This window comes from Pinus tabuliformis, chromosome J (genome assembly GCF_031772625.1).
Source record: "Pinus tabuliformis cultivar Carrire ecotype Pingquan chromosome J, CPIR1, whole genome shotgun sequence".
Lineage (NCBI taxonomy): Eukaryota > Viridiplantae > Streptophyta > Pinopsida > Pinales > Pinaceae > Pinus > Pinus tabuliformis.
Window position 1 is genome coordinate 967,334,941 of NC_142295.1, and position 24,089 is coordinate 967,359,029.

The following is a 24,089-nucleotide window of genomic DNA, read 5'->3' on the forward strand; positions in this document are numbered from 1 at the left end:
TACCCACTTTTAGTATCTAGTTTTGAAAAATACTTTGCTCCACTCAAGAAATCCATTAAATCTTCAATTCTAGCCAAAGGAAATCTGTACTTGATTGTGATTTTATTGATGGCTCTTGAATCTGTACACATTCTCCAACCTCCATCTTTCTTTGGACTCAGCACTGTTGGTACTGTGCAAGGACTCAAGCTTTCTCTGATTAGCCCTTTGTCAAGCAATTCTTGCACCTACTTCCTAATCTCTTCATTTTATGTAGGAGTCATTCTGTAAGCTGCTTTGTTAGGTAAACTTGCTCCAGGAATCAAATCCATATGATGGCTAATTCTTCTAATGGGTGGCAACTCATTTGGCAAATTATCAACAATAATATCACAATAGTTCTCCAACATTTCTTGAATTTCAATGGGTAAATCAGAAATTTTAGTAGAATTCATTATTACCTTGGGCTTGCAAATTACAACAAAATTTACCTCATTCTCTTCAATCTGCTTCAAGTATTCCTTTCCTCCTAGTAACAGAGTTTTTGGATTAGTCTTCTTTCCTGATACATCTTCTTCTTGCAGAGGCAACAACATATGATTGACACCATCCTTTCCAAACTTGTAGGTGTTTCTTTTCCCATCATGCATGGCTCCTCTGTCATATTGCCAAGGTCTTCCAAGCAATATGTGACACACATCCATTGGCATCACATCACATACAATTTTATCTTTATACTTGCCCACCTGAAATTCCACTTCACACTGTTCATTTACTAACAATTGATGTCCCTTTTGTAGCCATGACACCTTGTAAGGTGTTGGATGTTTCATTGTCTTTAGCTTCAATTTCTCCACCACTTCTGTAGAGACCAAATTATCAGTGTTGCCACTATCAATGATCATCTGGCAACATTTCCCTTGGACTTTACACACTATCCTGAATAAAGTCTTCCTTTGTGATGGTTCAACTACCTCCTTTGCTGGCTTGAGCAAAACTTTATTAACTACCAAAGATTCTCCTCCCTTTGGTATATTTTCTTCTTCTGTCACTACTGTTGCTATTGCTTCTCCCTTAGCTTGAGAAACAATGGCATTCCTCTGATTTGTTTTTGCATTCTCTGGGCACTCAAAAGCTCTGTGTCCTAGTTTGTTACATCTGTAACATCTTATTTCTCTGCCTCTTCCTCTAGAGAAACTCCCTCTGCCTCTTGCATCACCTCCTGTGGGTGCATGTTGGGTTGAGCTGCTTCTAGCTCCATATTTAGGTGCTGTAGATCTTCCTCTACCACCTTGACTTCTCCTTCCTCAGAAAGTACCTCTCCCTCTGGCAGACTGCTTCCTCATGAGTTTTTCTTGAACTTTCAGTGCTACCTGATAAGCTTCCTCTACTGTTTTAGGAGACAGTAGACTTATCTCATCTTGAATATCCATCCTAAGGCCATTCACATATCTAGCCACCTTCTCATCTGTATCCTGGGCTTCTCCAGCTCTTATGCTTACCTTGTAGAATTCCTCTATGTATTATTTCACTGTCAAAGACCTCTATCTAAGATTCTGCATCTGTTTGAACAAGGTTTGCTGATAATTACTTGGTGGAAACTTACCTCTTAGCTTTGCTACCATCCTGCTCCAATTCTTGATTGGTTTCTTGCCAAGTCTCTTCCTTTTTGCCTGCACACCATCCCACCAAAGCGCTGCATGGCCTTTTAACTTGGTGACAACAAACTTTACTTTCTTCTCATCTTCTGTTTCTTCATAGTTGAAGAATTTCTCCATGCCATTAATCCAGTCTATCAATTCTTCTAGATTCAGTCCTCCTTCATATATTGACACCTCGGTCTTTGGCCTAGTTGTGGATCTCAATACTGACTAAAATAACCTCATCTCAGGAGTAACTGCTATAGCTTCCTCCTCTGCAGCTTCAACCTCAGGTTCACTAACATCTCCATCATTTATGTTTCTGCCTATTGTTAATGCATCCAATCTAGCTTGCATCTGTTGCACAACTTCCATTACTTCCTACTTCTGAGATTCAATTCAGTGTTAACTGGTTACTCTGATACCACTAATGGTGGCCTGGGTGCAGGCGATATAGACAACCTCACAAATCTGGCTACAATTTCTTCAATATCTGGCCAAATTCCTCCTTCTCCACTTATTGGCGTATCAGTCATTTACTGTTAAACTGACAACCTCATGGGTTTTCCTCTAGAACCCCAATCCTTGTTATTGCCACAATTTATTACACAGAGCCCTTATACTCTATCAGGACTGTAATTCCAAAGGAATTACACAAAAACACTATCGATGCTTTAAAAATGAGGAAACTGTGTTTTCAACGCAAAATACACAATCAGCCGGGATTTTATTCCAAAGGAACAAAATACACTATTGGTGCTTTTAACCACTATCGCGACTTTCAAACAGTCTTCATGTTAATTCCGAAGAATTACACTATCAACGCTTTAAATGGCCCTTCCATCTCCCTTCCTTCGATGCGATAATATATAGATTATCGGAGATCGCAATCGGTGATCCCACTATTCCAAGGGCTGAACTCCTCCGCTCTGAACTTGTGATGCGATACACTTGTGGACCCGATAACTTATCTGCCTTGCTCTATATTATTTTGGGTTCAGACTGTCGGGGTTTTGGACTTCGGCGGCTCCAAAGGACCTTCCCAATCCACTTGCGATTCTCCAATGCAATAAGGTTCGGAACTGATACGGGTATGAACCAGAACAAATAAAATTTCAAATTCGGAACTCTGTTCGGACTAAGTAATTTCATTATTTTCTGTGTAAATTAGAGTTTTGGCCGCTGAACTCTATACAATGATTTAAGAAGCCTGCGCTCACCGATATGAAGGAAAAACGATTTTAAAGGCTTTAGCCTAAACATTAATGGGAAAATAAGGCTAATTCATTGATATTCAAACTTAGAAGAAAGCAATTGAACTAATACACGCATACAATTATCAATTAACAGAGGACCACCAATGTAGATACATAGAGAGAGGTTTTCTCAAATGATAATACTTCCAGGCACTCTCTAACTCTGAGCATCCTGTTATTTTGTTTTATATATATTGTAGATAAGCCCTCTCAGTCCTTATCCATACAGAAGCATGCATTTTACATAGAGCACTTTAAAGCAGTCATGCATAAAACTTATTATCCCTTATCCATGAGCGATTATTACAGAATGCTTTTATTCTTAATTCTATCCCTCTCTTAAACTAGAAAAGCATGGAAATTGCTGGCTAAAGGACCCAACTCCTTTGCTTGTAGTTTTTTTTGGATTTGTTGGAATTAAGTTTGAACGTTTTTCCTCCAAGTCGCATTATCTTGCATCACCCTCCAAAATCCCTCAAATAGTGGATATGGTTCCCAACACTGGAAATCTGCATTACATGATAGGGAACACATTCCTAGATTTTCTCAATCACCAGAGCTCCAAAATTTGTCAATTATCTCATGATATTTTATTCATTTACTATCCAATATTGATCCTCCTGTAGTAGGGATCAAGTTCTTATATTATCTCCTCCTCCAAATCTCATAATTTTCCCGATATTCTTACAATATTCTACAAAAAGGAATATTATTAGGCACAAATATGAAATTATCTCTAAACCTTCCTAATGAACATATTAAAGCTCAAAAAACCATTATTAAGTGTATATGGAGAGGTTTAATATAGCCTTCATGTGCCTAAGAAAGGTTAGATGGGCCTTAATTTGTGTCTAATGTGGAGGCCCATCATACCCCCTTGTTGAAATTGTTGCTCATCCTCTGAGAAACCTATCCATATTCTTTCCTTGTTGTTCTTTTCTTATGCCTTAGATTACTTTCATGATATTCCATACTAATGTGGATGTAACTACCCCTGTTGGATAAGATTTGTGTTTATCTCAATTTCCCATAATTCCTTTGATTCTCCCTCTCCTCTCATGACTTCAATAAAATTTTATCAATGTAGAACAAGGAGTTTCTCTTTTATGCTACAAAAGTGAGAGTGTTTATTGAAACAAAGGTAGAACACATGTTTTTTTTATGATGCTGAGGAGAAGGTATAATTCAACATGCAACCCAAGACACTTTATCCTTAATGACAAAAATCCACTGATCTTTCTTACTGATATTTAAATATGTGGCAGCTACAGAGTATGCTTTTGAGAATTGAGAGAGTTTTAAGGGTTTTCATGCCAAATATTAGTGGAGAAAATTTGTACTTACCCTTTCCCTCATGATTATTTCCACCTTCATAGGGTTTAAGGGAAATTATGTCCACTACCAAGCTTCCTATAGCAACCTGTGACTTTCCTATAACACTTTTTGTAGACCCTGTAGGTTCCTATGTAGTGGAGGTTGTTGTAACAAAAGAAGTTTTTGACATTCTTGTTTCAAGGTTGAGGAAATAAAAATTACAAGATGCACCCTTTCCCTATTCAACACACCATATTATTAAGCAAATGCTCAACCAATCCAACTGTTTTCTCTTACTAGAATCCAAACTGTAAATTTGCATAGTACATTTTTTTGATGATTGAGGTGCTTTTGGAATCCTTATGCTAAATGTTGGAGAGAATTAATTTTTATTTACTTTTATTTTGAATATTTCCTTGCTTCCCAAGGTTCTAGTGGTTGTTTTGGGTGAAATTTTCCTTCCTGTAGCACTATGATAGCTTCCTATAGCAAATATGTTCTTCTTGTAGCAACTCTATTATTCTTGTAGCATTTTTGTTCCTTCCTGTATCACACAACCTTAATCCTATAGAAACTAATATTTTCATGCCAAGAGGTGGTGGGTCCACCTTTTATTTCTTTTAGTTTTATATTTTGTTGATTTTTTCCATTATTTTTTCTTTTTTCAAAATTTTCTCTATTTTTTTATTGCATGCAAAATAAACTCAAAGTGCTTTGAGTTAATTGAGTTGGCCCTCACCTACCCCTTCGTACTTGTCTTACATCACGACTAAATGATTACATCCCACTTTCTCAAGTCCTCTTCACTTATGGCTTGTCCTCTCCCCCATGTGTAGGTGTCTTGGTGGAAAAGTGAAGTTAACTGCTAGATAAGGCCAAGGCTTCTCTGCTACTAAGTTTGGCTATAAAAAACATTTTCCTTCATACACTTACAACATTTTTTTGAGCTAAAATAAGTTTGTAGGAGAGGTTTTGAGGATTTCATACTTGGGCCTTACCCTTGATGTATTTTTGTAGGTGATATTGAGGTTATTGATATCACTGTTGAAGCTGCCTTTGGTGGTTCTAAAGATGCTAGTGATGATCCTTTGATGGTTGCATGCTACTTCTGAACAAAGGTAATGGATGATATATTGGCTTCTTGAGGAGTCATCTTCTTATGATTTTTTCTCCATGCATTGGCTTTTCTCTGAAATTTTTCTTTTGAAATGTGCTTGGCTGATCGAAGTTGTCACTATAGGTCTCATTGATGGTGGATCAAGCTGCTTCTGTTTAAGATGATTAGTGACCCTGTAGTAGCCCTGCGGAAGTTTTGTGGCTGCCCAAGATCGAGGAGATGATCCCTTAATGCTTCATGTTGGTCAATTCTTCATTTTGGTGCTTCCAAGTGGTTTTGATTGTGGTTCTAGAGGGCTTGTGCAAACTACTACAGAACTGTGTGTCTTCCCGTAGCAGTCATATAAACCCTCCTGGGATCATTATTTCCTTCAAGTGATACATTTAAAAATACTAATAATTCATAAGTAATCTTTTGACAAGGATCAAAGGCCTTTTTTGTGGTGGAAGGGATGGAAGAAGGGGTGAAAATGGGTTCTTTTCATGGATGGGGATGAAAATGAGAGTGGAGAAGAGGTAAAGTGATGTGGAAAATGAATGACCAGGCTATGGTGGACCTATCTCAATAGTTCCTAAAGAATACATGACCTTTTGGCCTCTTTTTCCAATCGAATCTGCCTCCTATAGCAATTTTGGTCCCTCCTGTAGCATTCCAGGACAACCTTCTGTAGCAGAATTGTTTATCCATATATCTCAAATGGTAGATAGGATTGACCTGAATTTTTTTTAGCATGCTACCATCATCCTTATGAACCTCCCCATATAAAATCTTGGCAAATGGATGCACGAATCTTGAGAAAAATTAAAGATGACTGTAGGTGATGGAGGCCGATTTCTTGAGAAGTGTGCACTGGAATTTGCTGAAATTTCTTGAGCATGCTATCATAATCCATATGCATATCCCCGTGAAACAACTCAGAAAATGGATGCACGGTTTTCAAGATATGATAAAAACATTTTTCTGTTATGTGTATTTTGGTCTCCTGTAGCAAAACAGAGCCCTCCTATAGCATTTTAGGATAACGAGGAAAATGAATGAGAAAGGTTTGTGAATGATGGGTGGATGTTGGAAATGGATGAGGGTGATGGATTGACATGGCCTTGGTCCTGTTGGAGCATTTGAGCAAAGGAGGAGAAAGCCCAAGTTTGACTTCCTTTGACTAGATTTTTGACCAACTTTTTATTTTGGTGCTAACTTGTTTTTGTTGCTTGCAAAGGTTGGAGAGCACCTGCATTCATGAGAGAGAGATACATAAATATTTTTTTTTTTCATTTTTTTTCTTTTAGGCCTACTAGCCACCTCAATGAGGTTTTCAACTACTAGGTTTGCCTAGGTGCCTCAAAGGAGGTTTTCACCTAGGATATATATATATATATATTTCTCTTTTTCCAGCCCATTGACTACCTCATGGAGGTTTTCAATCAATGAACCAATCTCAGACACTGTAGGTTTTAACCCCGTACAAATATTTCCTGCATACGAATTCTTAAAAACATAAAATAAACAATGGAGAGAGCATAAAACATAAAACATATATACACAGAGATTTTCCCCATAGATCCCAAAACCAGGACTACTAGATTGATTTTTCATTATATTCCTTTCAATGTTATAATACATCTATATACATGCCGAAGCATCCATAAGCCCCAATCCATTAACCCTCGATTAGAACACAACCCTAGTTCCCTTGACCGGATCTACCAAATACCATGGAAAAAAAACCATCATGCCCAAAACCATATGTGAAAACCATGCACAAAAGCATAGGTAGGTCCGACCACCTAATATAGGGTCCAATTTCTTTTTCCTGGGGCGCTGCCCCACACCCTACGCAGGTGGGCTACCACCCCTTGCATACCCCTCGATAGGTGGGGCAACTGTCTCCCCTATGACCCCCTTGCTGTGGCCCCTGCAATGTAGAGGGAGGGCTACTGCCCCCCCCGCCTGTGGGGTAGTCATGGAAAGAATAGAACACACACATAACATGCACCTCAAAGGAGGCTTTCACCTAAGATTTTATTTTTTCCTCTCATTTTTCATTTTTTTATATATTTTTTCTATCCTACTCTACTTGGAAAAACAAAATTTCTTTTAAGTATAAGAATACTTCCATTGGAGCCATGTGCATATAAAGATGACATATAAAATCATGTGTAGGCTCAGAAGATATGCTTTGACATGTACTTGAATATGAGATACCAATTGCTTTGATTGAGATGAGATTAGGAATTGTTGGAGAAGAGTGTGTCGTTGCAACTTAATCATTGTCTGGAACCATATTTCAATATAGTTGTGATGCCCCTGGTCCATTTGCACATTTGGATATCTTTCTATGTCATATTCTATCATGACATTTAAATCTTCCTCTTTTTGTTGATTGTTCTATTGAACACATGGAGGATATGATGGTAAACATGAGGAAACTTCTCAATCTCTGATTCTGATGTTTTCTCTTCATCAAGTGAAACCCATGATTCTTTGGTCTTCTCATTTGAATCTTCTTTTTCCGAATGTTTTCCTTTGATGATATCAAGAGAATCTATTTTTTTCAATACTCTTCTTGAGCTAAGATGAATACCATTTATATCAAGAGGAGATATTTGGAAGTGTTGCACCTCAACATTGTAAGTGGACTGAGCTAATTCCTTGTGTGTGATTGGAAATGGTGGTACTGGTAGTTGAGTGGGAGTGGATATTTGATATGGATGTGGTTGGGGTTGTGGTTTTGGTGGAGGTGGATGGTAGGGATAACATGGAGTTGGGTATGGAGGATATTGAGGAAAATATTCAAGATATTGTGGATTTCTCACATAAGGTCCTTGCCAACCTTGTTGCCAAAATTTGTTTTCAGGTTGATATGGCCAAGGTTTCCAAGGAAAGGGTGTGTTTCAATTACTTTGAGATGGATGTGCATAACCTTGATGTTTGGAATTAAGTTCTTGCATCATACTAGGTTGACTAGGATGCCATGGTCCTCTTGGAGCTACATAACATAGCTGCTTTGGCAATTGACTTGATCCATTGTCCTCTTGGTAAACTTCCTTCAACCTTGGTAATGATGGGAAATATTTAACAACATGTGATTATGCATGGATAACACAAATATCAACATCTTCTTTTTCCTCATCTTTCATTCTTAACATTTCTAGTTTTTTTCTTAGATTGCTATGAATTTTTGTTTTAAGTCATCAAACAAAATTTCCAAGTTTAGCTTGACTTACTGATCTTGATTCCGATTTACTTACTCTTGCCCTTCCTCTTGATATATGTTTGCATGTTTCAAAAATTTATTCAAATGATGATTGGTATAGATCACCTCTACTCATGAGATCAAGGAGGTCAATCCAGTCATCCATGATTCATCTAAGTAAGAGGGTTTTTAGTGTGTCAGATCCTTAATGATGTAATTTTCCCCTCTTAACATTATACATGAACCTCTGTATTAGATCCTCAAGACTCTCATCTTCTTTCTGCTTCATTCTAAATATTTCTTCTTTAAGATCATGATCTTTATATTTTTTCTAGATTTTTTTTTGCATATCATTCCATGATCTTATTGAATTAGTCCCTAAACTCATGAACCAGTTAAGAGATCTATCCTTCAATGTTTTCGAAAACAATCTCAATTTTTGAGATTTTAATAAGTAACCATAAGATCCACAAAGAATTTCAACTTCAAAGAGAAAGGTTTCTGGATCTTCTGACCTCATACCATGGAAGTTGGGAAGGAAATATGGAGGGATGTTCTTCATATGCACAATGATATCAATATCTTGAATGGAAAATCCAATAGGATCTTTTTCATTATCATCATATCCATTCATTTATTCTACCTTCTCTATCACCTCCTCTTCTTCTACCTGCAAAAGTGGATGGTGATGTGGCTCTTACTGCACCATGTGATCAAATGGGGGGGGGTGGTGGTGGTGTTGGAGAATTATTTTTTTGTTTTTATAAAAAAAATTGAATGAAAATGTTAATACAATGCAATTTTCTATTCTTGAAATGAAATATGCCTAATGCAATGTAATTTTTTGTCTTTGAAATCAAATATGCCTAATGATTTTTTTTGTTCTTGCAGAAAGTAAAAGAAATGAATCAAATATGGAAGAAAACAGTGCATACTTTGACACCTCCTCGACAACAGTGCCAAAAAGTGATGAGCCTCAATATTGCAACAAGAATGCTGCAACTCCCAAGGCTACCAAATTTAATTATAAACCCGGGGTTCGTAGAAAATTAAGATGTATCGACACTATATGTGCAACATACAATGTGTCCTTATTTTGTTGATTTTATGTAATGGAGTGAATGTCGTGAAATCAAAGCAAAAATGGAATTGTTACTCTATTTGAAAGAAATGGAAATTCTACTTGCTCAACTTGTAAATCTAACTAATCAATTCATGAAAGGAAAAAGGTTAATATACTTGTAGAAATAAATTTATTTTATCTTGCATAATTCATAAAACTACCAATCATAATTACATGTACCATCTACCTAATTCACACTTTCTTGTAAATCAGTAACCTACTTGCATCATACTTGTGATAAAGAAACTAAGTCTGCTCTGTTTTTGTAGTGAATAAAAGGAAGGGTTGGAGTGGCTTAGGAGCTTCCCCTGATCATAAAATTATAGTTGTGGGTAATTATTCATCTACAATAAGTCATAGTTTTAGTGGGGATAAAAATTGATGAAGGAAAGTGGTGTTACAAGTTTGCTACAGGAAGGGACATATTTGCTACAAGAGAAGACAAAATTGCTAGAAGAGGAGATAACTCACCGAATGACCAAGTAAATCAAATGAAAATGGGATGGGATTTTTTTTTTTGGTTTTTTTAATATTATATATATATATTTATTGAGTATGATATCTTAGGTCTCTATTCCAAGTGTAATCACTCCAAAATACATTTGTTCACACATGCTAAAAAATAACAGAAAATTACTAACCTAAAATCTAGAAATTTGAGAACTAGTGAGCTAGTTAACCTATAAAATGTCTAACCTAATCAAGTGAAAATGAAATGGGGTAAATTTTTTTATCGACTTGAATTTTTTTATGATATAATGCAAGTGGATTCAAATCAAATGAATCTCATTAACAAGTTCTAAAAAATAGCAGAAAATTACTACTATTTGGCTACAAGGACTTCCATAAATTTTAAATTTGTGAATAAGTAAACTAATCTAAGTAGCTCAATGATGACTATGAACTTCCAAATCTATTACAGGGATGAAATAATTATTGCGAATCTATAAATAACCTACAAAATAACTCACTTCAACAATTTAACCCAATCCTACAACAAAAGAAGCATCAATACTAAATGCAGAAATAGGAAAAACAAGAATAAGAGATGCATGTGAATAAGAAGTGAAAAGAAGAAAAGGAAATTATACAAAAAGGCTCTGAGGCTTCTGGGATGGCCAAGCCCAAGGAAAATCAAAATCCTATGAAGGAGAACAATATTTCGAACCTAAAAATGGCACCAAACTTCATTATTTGAATCAATCCAAGTACATCCCTGCTAGAAATGAAAGCAGAGCTGCAAAAATACAAGTTTTCTCCACAAGAAGACTAAAAAATACATGCCCCTAGAGGAAAATTAGAATTGGTACTTATACAATATGATGAAGAATAATTCTCCATGAAAGGAGGAATCTTTCCCCTCCAAAATCCCTCAAATAGTGGATCTAGTCCCCAACACTAGGAATCTGCATTAAATGAGAGGGAACACATTCCTAGATTTTCTCAATCACTGGAGCTCCAAAATTTGTCAATGATTTCATGATATTTTGTTCATTTATTATCCAATATTTATCCTCTCATAGTAGGGAGCAAGTCCTTTGATTATCTCCTCCTCCAAATCTTCATACTCTGCCCAATATTCTCACAATGGAGTTTACAAAAATAAATAATATTAGGCACAAATATGCAATTATCTCTAAACCTTCCTAATGAAAATATTAAAGATAAAAAACATTATTAAGTGCAGAAGGATAATTTTAATATAGCCTTCATGTGCTTAAGAAAGGTTATATGGGCCTTAATTTGTGTTTAATGTGGAGGTCGATCAGTCTTTTCTAATTCTTTTTTGATGGAGATAATTTCTTCCTCTAGCTTCTCACATTCCTTGCCCTTTTATTTTCATTTTCTAATAAAGCATCTTCAACCTTCTCGGATTCCTCTATGATATCCATGTTTTGGGTTCTTGTACTTGCTTGATATGAGAGGTTGATCTAAATTTTCTTGTTTTACATTTAGCTACCTTATGTCCAAAGTTGTGATAGTTCTAACATTCAACATGATCTAGTAAAGGAGAAACAAATTTGTTGCTTCTTGGATTATACCTATGAGGATTCATAAATAAGTTGTCTCTATTCTTTAAGGATTAATAGGATTTAATTCTAAAATAATTATCTTTAATATACGCTCTGCAATGGATGACCTTATGACCAAAATTTGTGCATGAATAACTATAACCATAACACAAATTTTGATACCTAGATGTAGATGGCCTTTGAGGAAAATGTCGTTTGATTCTTTGTTGATTTTCTGGATGAGGCCTCTACTAATTTTTAACTTCATTTTTATGGTTGTTTGAATTGATGTATTTTTTCCTCCTTTGCTACTACTGAGTTTTATTATTATTACTGATTTCCTTGTAGTTATTTTCTTTTCTTTCCTACGACTAAATTTGACTATTTCCATTGTCGTTACGTTATTTGAGTGCTTCAACATAACTATTTTTCTTTTTGTCTTTATCTTTCTTGGTGCTTGTATCTCCTTTATAGAAGAGACTAATTTTAATTAGGGGAGATCTCTGAACACTCAGTAGTTCATCCATTTCTTTTAATATTTTAATTAACTTTATATTTTGGTTCAACTGAGCCTGGGTCTTTTCTAATTATTTTATGATGGATATAATTTCTTCCTCTAGCTTCTCACATTCCTTGGCCTTTTCTTTTCATTTTTCTAACAAAGTGTCTTCAATATTCTTGGCTTCCTCTATAATATCCCTCTTTCATAACACCCTATGCATGTAAACAAAACTATATGAATTATACATATATGTGAATCTATGTGAAAATGAATTAATGACTAGCCTGAATGGATGGATGTATGGATCCAAAGCTCTAAGGGGGTTTCATGCTACGCGCTTGTTGAGTTTCTTATGACATGATGTAAGCGAGCCCATAACCGAATTCATTTAATTACCTTGATACCTTTCCATGACCAGTAAGCTACCTATGTGTGGAAAAAACTAAAATATTAAAGTTTTGGAGTGGTTGTAGTAGTAACAAGGAAAACAACCATCCCCATTCTCTCGGTAGATCGAGACCGAGGAGGATGACTATCTTGGGAAGAGGAGGTGAGTCAAAAACAAGAAGGGTTTTGGTGGAGAAGAGAAAAGGTAAAAATGAAGAAAAGGATGGGAGTAGGTTATCAAACAAGAGAGCAGAGAAGAAGGAGATGAGAGAGTGTAGACAACCTGAAGACAACTAAGGAACACTGTAAGATAGCGAAGAAAATTAGAACATGGACAATATTTCCCTGGAGATTGGGATGGAATTATTTGTTTGGATATGAGAAGGTGTTCTCTTGGGAAAAGGTTCCCCCAGGAGCAGTTTTGGGGCTAAAAGCCCATGTTTTGGGACAACTTTGTAATAAAGTTGTAAAGTCTCTGCATTTTGTGGTCACAGAGTGTGAAGGTGTCAAGAGTCATAAAGGGTTATCTTCCCTTATTTTGTTAAGTGTCAAGTCAGCTGTAAAGACCTACCCATGCTCCACGGACCATGGGATTGTATAAGAAGGAGCTAAGTAAGTAAGCTCTAAGTGGTTAGAAGGGAGAAGAGCGAAGAGTAAGAAGTGAAGTTGAGTTGAGGTCTAAGTGTTTTTGGGTCTTGGGTAGGTAGAGGCTCTGCAGCTGAGTGTGTAGAGGCTTAGGGTAGAAGTCCACAACTAAGTGTACAAACCCCTGCAGCTGTGTGCGCAGGGTGGATTGAGTCTGTATTAAACTGGAAGATATCAATAAAGAGAAGTATTTTTCAATTACTATGTATTTAGTCTCTGTTAATGCATCTAATTATATTGCAATTCGGGTTTATTTTACAGTGTTTAGTTGATGCATGAATGTATGTGATTATATCTATTAATTGAACGCAAGAATATCAGTTTACACGATGCTAACTGTAATTGATTGGTAAGATAAGTAAAACACTTGAGATAACTTGGGAACTTATACAATACATCGTCATAGCAGCGCGAAAGTACCTAAACCGTTGGTTAGGGCTATGTGAAGGTCAATCATACACCTTCACAGAGGTACTGAAGGGTGGGATAGAAGGCAGATCGATAAGCCCTAAGGCTTAGCGACCTGCGTGAAGGTAGGAGCAGGGGGTATAAACCGACATCACGACCATCGCAAGGTGCAGAAGCTTGGTTCCAGCATCCCCCCATACTGCTTCGGGTGAAACTTCAGTCCGCGCTCCGCGGCCTGATGCCGAAAGGGCCAATAGTGTAGGGATTTGTTTGGCTGATTAACACTGAACCCGGGTCAGGGCTCACAAATCCAACAAATGGTTCCATTACCAGGACTAGAATCTGCATGAGAGATGTGTGATGTCATATCACTGGAATCCAACTAAGAAAGAGATTGAAGATTGGTTGGATATGAAGGTCCACAAATTCGCAGCATAGGAAAATAGAAATCTGCGGCTGACAAAGGAACAATGGTTAGTGCTGTAGGATAAAATGCACGGTGTATGGAGAATGGAGATACCTTGAAAGGTCTTCCCGGGACCTTTGGCAGACTGTAAGATTATCTGCAACCGCCACAAAGTTACACGCATGTTCATAAACAATAACTAAATCTCAAAGTCAGACAAATGGATTACCTCAAGCCTCCGTATAGATTTGTTGGAGAGCGCAATGCAGCTAGGTGGAAGTCCCATGAGCCGACTCTAGATCGAGTCCTACACATAGAAGAGACAATCATAATCACAGCATACAACCTTGATAACTAATACATGAATACATAAAAGAACATCTAGTTACACATAACTAAGCTACTCATGCTAAGAGGTATTGGACAAACAAGTAAATGAATGATAGTACCAACACCACAGAGTAGACAGTACAACTGCAGTTCTATATTAATGTCAGAAGAGTGATTACAACCATCTGTTGCGTCAGCCTTCCCTTACCCCTCCAGCTTCTCTCTCTCTCTCCCTTCTTGCCAACTTCTTCTGATTTGAGACAATGCTCGACAATCAAGTATGCTATCCTTTCAAATGATTTGATCCTTCTCACCATAGCCCTAGCTTTGCTTATGTAGCAATTGAGTTAGGGTTTCCAAGTTCCTCCATGAGTTCCTTAGGGTAAAAGCAATGAAGTTTCCATGCTTTTCAGCTCTTTCCCATTTGCCTCCTTCATTAGGATTATAAATCCCCCAAATAGGTTGAACTTGAGATGTTTCCTTTCTTTTCTTGAGTAGATCTAGGAGCAAATATCTAGATATTTATGAGTCAATTCGCTCCTTTGACCCTTAGAACTTCATTAGGGTCCACTAACGCTGTTCCCGAACTAGCAACTAGAGTTAGTTGGGTCACTAATGCACCCTTAGGCTTGTAGAGAAGCTTTATAAAGCAGGTTGTTAGTGCATAGCCAGTGCTAGTGTGGAAACAAGGCATGTGATCTTGGTCTTTGCTTCAGCTATCATGTCTTTCCCCTCTGAGCTGATGAGGGGGTCAATTTGCTGTATAACAGTTGCACCCTAAAGTGTGAGATCAGAGGTTGTGATGATGGCCGAAATACTTTACTTAACTATAATTTTCCTTCTTCAAGAAAAAGAGAGAGAGGATCGGAGCTTTAGGTGGTACGAGAAACCTGATACAACACATATATATAAAACTACTAAAATCATGTCCTGAGTCAGGCATTCCCATGCTCAGTAGCTATGTCAGAGTGATTTTTTCCAAAGAGATATGACGATGTTGGCCGTCGATAAGCACAATGCGTGTCCGGTGTCATAATAGAATCATCCTAATAAGATGTCTCCAAAAACAATATACGCAACTTGGGAGAGGAAACAAGGCTAAGTGATGCAAGCCTCTACCCAAGGTCTTGATTTCTGCTTCACCGAATAACATAGATTGGTACATGTGAATATATGCATTGATGTCAAACATGCACAAAATCATCTGATTACCAGTCAATAATGGAGATCGTTAACAGACGCGAGGAGGGCCACCAATAATGGTGATGGTCTCCAAAATACATAGTACAATCTAATGAGTGTGAAATATGTTTTTGTCGTCGAACACCCATAGAATCGCTTAACCAGGAGCCAATAATGAGAACCCCTGATCAAACACAAGGAAACCTACCACTAATGTCTGCAAGTACCAAGGCACTCAATGTGTTTCTGGGTTGTTGGTGAGTGCCACTATTGCAGCAAGAATGCTGCAACTCTTGGGCTACAAACTTTACTTTTATTAACCCGGTAGTTCGTAACAAACTTGGAAGCGTCGGTGTTGTATGCACAAGTACTAGTACTTACTGCAGGTTGTCACTTAGTCAACCGGCGCAAGATCACTGGGAGCTCAACCCAACTTCTATAGATCTCAGAAGAAGCTCTATGTGTGATGAAAGAAGGAAAGATTACTCTCTCTAATTGGAGAAAGGAAAAATATTGGAATGTAAAGTAAGACCTAGTAAACCCTAATTAACAAGCTAATTCTACTTTTGCCAAGAACATTATGAAAACCATGAAAGCAATGCCATTACCTACTCAAGAAAGCAAACAACATATAACCATGCTATTTCTGGAAGTGAATAAGAAAAAAACATATTTTTGGATTTTTATGTGAATTTGACATGTATCTAATTTATTGTGTGTGAGTGTGGCAGTGAACAGGTGGCGTTAAAGGGTGGTTTTGGAGCTTGGGAGGATGGAAAATGGTGTGGATGGGTCCTAGGAGGTCTTAGGTGGCCTTATGGAGGATTTTCCCACACTCGGCCTTCAAAAGAAAGCCTACAGGAAAAACTATAGGAGGACACAAGGAAACTACAGGAGGAAAACAGGGAAACTACAGGAGGCTTATAGGAGGAGGGCGAGAGAAATTTCCGCTATTTTGAGGGTGTGAGAGTGGGTGGAAAAGGTGGATGAAGGTTGGAAGGAGGTTTTAGGGCACCTATGGTCTACCATGAACCACTAGGAGAGAGAAATATGATTGGGTTTGCTCAAGGAGAGAGGAATAAGTTCTATGAAAAATGCAGGAAACTAAGGCAAAATTGAGGCGAGGTTTGGGAGACCTGTAGGGCATGGATCAGATGGAGGGTGTGATTGCTGACAAGCTGGCCTACTGCTGGAAGAGATCTGCTGCAAATGAACTGACAGTCAACCAAGAAAATCAAGCAACAAATGGAATGAGTGCATTTAAGAAAAACAAAGTTTTGCATGAAAATGATCTAAACTTTGATTTATGAAAGGAAATGATGAGAAATGCTGTAGGAAAGAAAAGCATGAAAGAAGACTATTGAAAATCAGCAAGTGAACATGATAGAGGATATTTGGAGCAAAGAAAAATTGGACTATTAACCTACTAATGAGCTGTAACCTCTAGAAGTCCTATGAATGAGGAAAATCTGTGTTTTTGGGGCAACAAGAGAGTCTTTGCCTCAAATCATGGTCCTAGAGGGAGGAAGAGAGGCCAAGGCACTATTGCTAGCCTTTTGAATCTTTTCTAATCACTTCTTAACCAGCTAAAGAAAGCACAAATGGAAGCAAATTACAAAATCATCAAAAGCAACCTATTCTCAACCATAAAAGAAATACATCTAACAACAAATTAATCTACAAACTGAAGTAAAGCATACAAATACAAGTAAAGAGAAGCTTGGCTACTTGGATTGGGCCCTAACCCAAGAGCTTCAGCCCTCTAAGGTAACTCAGTGCTAGCTCAAAAAGGATTCCATCTTCATTATCAAAACAATAGCAAGATTACATGAAACTATCACAAAATAATAAGCTTGAAATTTGAGCAGAGTTTACATAAGAAAAAATCCGACCCTAGTGAGGCCCTAGGCATCTCTACTTATACATCTGAAGCTACCAATAGCTTTCTTAAAATCAGGGAGGCTTGGCTCCCAAAACTCAAGATAACTATCAGTCATCCTCCACTTGCTCGGTTGCCTTCTAGTGCATGATTCGACTGCTTGTACTCCGAGTTGAATGAAGGGGAATTCGAAGTGAGGAGTAAAAAATGAGGGGGATTCCATCCTATAAGTCCTCTTCTCTGTCTACTTCAAGTTATTGCTACCTTTTGAGCACTGGATCCTTGTCTTTGACCACGAAATCCATCAATAATCTACATTAAATACATGTTAGATCACATGGCATCATAACTAACTCAACTCACTCTATAAGCATAAATATAATCAGAAAATCATACAATAAGCTAAGAAAATGGTTGATTTAACTAGGTTAGGAGGTAAAATGAGCCCATATAATTACCCATTTATGAGGCTCATCATCACCCCCCTATTGAAGGTGTTTCTCATCCTCTAAGCAACTTAGTCAATCTCCTCATCCTTTATGCCCCCGGTGGCTTCCTTAGCATCCCAGGCTTCTGATGTGGTCTGCTCATGTTGGTTATAAAACCCTGCCTTTCTTTCTATGTCCTTCCACTACTCCTTCTCTTCCTCTTCTTTTCTGCCTTCCAGCATGCCTAATAGGAGTGGAGGACTCAGTTTGAGGCCAATCCAGTTGACCTTCAGCCTTTGCATGGAGTGCTTGTACATGGGCTCTCTTTTCAATGCCTCCCTCAGCCTCATGGGGGAATGGTATTCCCTGCTCTGCAAACTATGAGGTAAGGTGTTCCATCTTCTCATGCATGCATGCACACAGTCATCCCCAAGTAGCCTTTGCATATCTTCAAAGTGTGCAATTGCTTGTGCCTAATTGGCTAGATAACTAGGGGCAATCTGAGGGTCATTGGAAAGCAGGTTGTGTGTGCTGATGAGTGCCATAGGATCTGATGGTTCAACTTTTATCATTAATGGCTCATTCTGCTCTTTTATCATCAATATTTTCATTTCTGCTACGCTTAATTCTTCATGGTTCATTCATGAGGCCATGGCTATTAGTTGCAGGTCCCCTAGTTTGGCATTGGGGTCCCACACATTCATGTCTGTGAGGGCCATGTTGTGTAAGTAGAACTCTTCCATCTTTGCCTTATCCTCTGAGGTGCTTTGGTCACACAGGTCCATGAACTGCCTGTAGTCTTGGAAAGGCATTGTGCCTCTTTGTGCCAAAGTCTTTATTTGGAATTGAAGCCATTGATCCTTTAGGTAGAGGCCATAAGACTTGGCTGGTGTTCTGCATTGTAATGCTTCCATGGACAAGCTGGCCATGTATGCCAGCTGATTCTCTTTCTCTTGTAGTTGCCTCCTTAGGATTTCATTCTCATTTTCAAGGTGGATTTTGTGATGGATTATCGGTCTCTGAGAGCACTCAATTCTTTGCCCATTTCCTTGTGTTTGTTTTCCATATGGCCAACATCCTCAACCCCTTTGGATTTGGCTATTTGCATCCACTGTGTGTTCTCACTCTTTCTTTCTCCAATTCGAAAAATAGTGGAATTGCAAATTTTTGGGGGATTATTCTACCTCCCTCAAGTAGATTGTAATAGGAGGCAAGACTACGCTGGGGGTTAGGTTCTTGTAGCTCTTTTGCTTCCTCCTTCACCTCTGGTTGTTCCCCTATCTTCTCCTCAAGCTTTTGGGACTCCTGTAGTTTAGACAGTGTCTCCTGTAGGACTGTCTGAGCCTCTTGTAGGTCTGGTTTTGGGTCCTGTAGTACTGCCTTTCCCTTCCAGGTAGAAGATCTTGGAGTCCCCCTTTCATATGTGATAGGTGTTTTGGAAGGAGATTCTTTCACCTTGGCAGATGGTGGATCTTCAATGGTAATGGGAACTTTTGAAGAGGGCTGAGGTTTGCCTGTTTTAATTCTTGTGCTCTTCCTTGCCGTGAAATACATGGAGGTCTGTCTTTTCCTCTTCTGCTTTGGCTTGATTGGTGTACTAAGGGAAGTGAGGGTAGTTGCTGCCTCTATTTCCAAAGTCTCAGGGGACTCTTCCCCTTGCTTTGCCTTCTTTGCCTCCTTTTCTCCTTCTTATGTCTCTTTTTATGTCTCTTCAACTTTTTCGTCCTCTGTTTCTCTTCCTTACTCCTTCCTTTCTTGCTCTACTATGTCACCCCTGGCTTCATCTTCTCCTCCTTGTTTTTCTTCCTCCTCACTGCTAGTAGGACTGACATCATAGGTTAATGCCTTTATGTCATCCTCAACTGTCATATTTCAGAAAACTTCCCATGCTATAGGGAGTGTAAAGGTATGGAGGGATTCCTCTACTAGGATTTTGATTAAGCCATGGTGAGCCAAGTGCTCTGAATTTCCTGCTTGAACCTTGGTGATGAAGTCAATGAGGGACTGAAGGAGAAAATAAGGGACACTAAGCTTTTGATATGCTGGGGTATCCATGCCATACCTCAAGTCATGGAGGATTTTGAAATGATAACCATAGACAATGCTGTGCCTCCCCTCACAAGAAGTGTATTTGATTATTTGGTAGCTAACCTCATCCCAGGGATATGGTATACCAGCCCTTCTAATTCCATTTTTATCTTCCATAGGGGTTTCATTATTTTGGAAGAATTTCTTCTTGGCATCCTGGCTAATGGATTTTTCATCTTTACTCCAAGGTAGCCCAAGAGGAAGGGTAGTGACCCTACTGATGAATTCTGGGGTTATTTCGATGGAGAGACCTCTAATGGTTAGAGTGGCATGTGTTCTTGTGTGAGGGACTAGATAGAGAGCAAATTCTTGGGAAATCTCCTCATCAAACCCTCAGAATTTCTCAAAGAAGTTCATCCAGTTTTCCCTTGTGAATATGTCCACTACTTGGGGATGTGCATGGAGCCTAGCGAAGTTAGTGGGATCCCTTCTCATAAACCCTCCTGTCATACTGCCTATGATTTTTTTTCTTCTTTTAAAAACAAAATATGGAGGTGGATACAGAGAGGTTTTGAGAGATAAAAAAAACAGAGGAGACTGTGTTTTTTTTTTAAATAACAGAAATTTTTTATGTATTTTCTGCCCTCCTAAAGACTTATTTCCTCCTCAAATTGAGACCACTTCTTTCATATATTGATATTTAAAAGGAGGTATGCATGACCCCTACCTCTTCAAATTGAATTTCGTGCCAAAAACCATGTTTTCTCTCTTCAAAATGGCTCACTCCCCCTCATGTAGAAGCCCGATGTCCCTCCTATAGATTTCCTATAGGTGCTCCTATAGATTTCCTGTAGGTGCTCCTATAGAAAATGCCAAGAGAAAAGATAGGGAGGAAATTGATGGAATATGATGGTTATGAGGCTGTGGGGGCACAAGAATGTTGTTGTAGCTGAGTTACGAGGAGAAAATGAAGAAAAGGTGGTGAGATTACGTAAGGAGGAGTTCTCATTACTCTTTATGGATATTTTAGGTTATGAGTGCTGAGCTGGCAAGGTGTACGTTGGCCATAATCGGACCGTTGGTCCCCACCTACTTGGTCATCATGGCCCCTCCTCGTAATAATCCCTCATTATTACATCAGAGTTCACTCTTCCTCCACAACCTGTCCTTAGCATCTTTTTCTTGAGTTGACTGTACGCACGTGTGGGTGACATCTCAGATGAGTGGAGTCAACTAGATGAAGGTGGCCAAGTTAACTGGCCACCTTTTCCTCATTCAATCTCAACCATCTCGTTGCCTTCGTATGACTCCCAATTACACAAATGCAAATAGAGGAGTGATTTAGTTACTTACATGTGATCCAAGTGTATTTGCTGTGAGGTGTTGTGGCTCTCTCTCTGCTGCATGCCTTCGTTCTTCTTCATGCATGCTGTCTCTGCTAGCTAATGTGCGACTGTGGACTTTTGCAGGTTTTTTTTTTGCTGGAGCTGAGATGCATGTGCCTTTTGAACCTTCAGATGTGCGCTCTATTGTTGTTGGTGCTGGACTTCTATGGCATCAGCTGCTACAGGAATTCCTACAGGAGCTCCTGTAGTGCTTCTCCCCTTGAAACTTCAGCTTCTCCCTTTACTTGGAGCTCGAGAATAGTGCTAGAGGTGTCATGAATGATGGAGGGATAATCAGTAAGCTTCAAGTAAGGTTATTGGTGCCCTTTCCTCTTTTTATTTTTGTTTTTTTTTCATATTGGAAAACTGTTTTTTTTTGTGTTTTTCTTGGACAGGAAAAGAAATGATGCTTGGGGGTATGATGCAGGCTTGGAAATGATAGCAAGGAGGCTTGAAGGTGGTAAGAGGGATGATAATTTCCTCATGAAGCTCTCCTGGTCCCTCAAATTTCCTTCTATAGACATTTTTGGCTCTTTGTATTTCCTACAGGAGCCTCCTGTAGAAAACACAGTTTTGAGAAAAAAATTATAGTGGGGCGAAAGAGATGCCAAATATGATGGAGGAAGGTGTGGAGAAGGTGAGATGGATGCTGGTGTTAATGTCAGGGTCCCCTTGGCACCTTCTTCTACTCCCTGTAGTCCTCCTGCAAACCTGCAATGCAATACAAATTCATTTTCTCTTTTCTCTCTCTTTTTTTTTTAAAACAACTAGGGTGCCTCAAAGAGGTTTTCACCTTAATCACCTGCCCTTGGTGCCTCCAAGGGAGGTTTTCACCCAGGGATCTTATTATTTTTTCTCTCTTTTTTTTTTTTTGACATCACTAGGCTGCCTCAGAAGAGATTTTCAACCCAATGATGGGACTCAAGCGCCTCATGGAGGTTTTCACTTGAGTCCTTATTTTTTTTATTTTTTCTTTTCTTCAGTGAGTGGGTGAAGTGGAAGCTAAGACATGCTCCACTACCATCACTGTTTTATTCAGATATTCAATAAGCTCTTGCTTGGAGAGGGGTTTCTTGTAGACTTTCAACCGATGTCCATTGACAAGCATGGGGATGGCTTCCTCATCGATGGTTCTAATTAGAACTGAACCATTTTCATTGCATTTTTCCACAGTGTAGGGTCCCAACCATCTTGTCCTTAGCTTGCCTTTGAAATCTTTGTATCTTGAATCATAGAGTAGTGCCCAATCTCCCTCTTGGAATTGCTTCTCCTTGATATTTCTGTCATGCCATATCTTTCTCTGAAGCTGAACTACCTCTGTATGGAGAAGGGCTTGTAATCTGTATTCATCCAATCCATTGAGCTGAAGTAATCTCTCCTTCTGTGCATGGCTAAGGTCTAGGTCTAGCTGAGCTGCCATCTTTAGGGTGCTGAATTCAAATTCTATTGACAAAAAATATTTCTTCCTATAGACCAGTTCATAGGGTGTGAACCCGGTGGTGGTCTTCCATGTTGTGTTGTAGGCACAAGTGGCCTCAAATAATCTATCCGCCCAGTATTTTCTGCTGCTGCTTGCTACCTTGGTTAGGATCCCTTCCAAAGCTCTGTTAGTGACCTCCACTTGCCCATTGGCTTGTGGATGGTAAGGGTTGGAAGTCCTGTGCTTGATATTATGATGTGTGAGCAGGTCTTCAATTAGGTTGTAAGTGAACTGGCTACCTTGATCTGTGACCAACTCTCTCAGATATCCGAACTTGTAGAATATGTTTTCTCTCAGAAAATTAGCTACTTTTTCCTTTATTGCTGCTTTGATTGCTTTTGTCTCTGCTCACTTTGTCAGGTAGTCAGTGCACACAATGATGTACTGCTTCTACTTTGAAGGGGGGTTGATAGGCCCCACAAAGTCCATGCCCCACCTCTCGAATGGCTCGAAGGTAACTTGAGGCTGCATGGGCATTTCATCCTTTGGAGTTGGTTTCCCCATCCTCTAACACCGATCACACTGGCTCGTGTATCTCCTCACATCTTGATGAAGAGTGGGTTAGTAGTAGCTTGCTTGCAATATCTTGAAGGCAATTCTTTTTGCTGCAAAATGACCTCCACAAGGCCGTCATGATAGGTTAGGAGGATGTCAAAGACTTCCTCCTCCTTGATAGATCTTCTCAAGATCTAATCTAGGCCCAATTTGAAGAGATTTCCCCCAATCCAGGTGAAAGGGGCGCTTTTCCTTACTATCTTGCTCTTCTCTTTTGAGGATAGGTGTGGTGGGAACTGTGTTGAAACCAAGTAGTTTTCTATATCAGCGAACCATGGAGAGAGTATTGATATAGAAAATAGGTGTTCATCTGGCATTTGGTCATCCACCATTCCTTCGTCTCCTGTAGGCAAATTTACCCTAGACAAAAATTCAGCAACAACATTCTCTTTACCAGGCTTATCAATAATTGTCAAATCAAAATGCTGCAGTAAAAGCAACCATCTAATAATGCGAACATTTACATTTTGTTTGTTCATTAAATATCTAATTGCAGCATGATCAGTGTGCACAAAGGTTTGATAGCCTGTGATATAATGTCTGAATTTGTTTAAGGAATGCACGATAGCTAGGAGTTCCTTCTCGGTCACTGTATAGTTTAACTCTGCCTTTGACAAGTTTTTGCTAATAAAGTATATGGCATAAGGTAGCTTTTCATCAACTTGTCCTAAGGCTACTCTTATCACTTTGTCAAAGCATTTGTGTGAATGTGGAATGGTAGGGCCCAATTTGGGCCTCTGAGAATTGGAGCAGTCATGAGCTTGCTCTTCAAGGTATCTAAGGCTTCTTGACAGTTTTCCGACCATATGAACTCAACATCCTTGCCTGGGAGGCCAAACA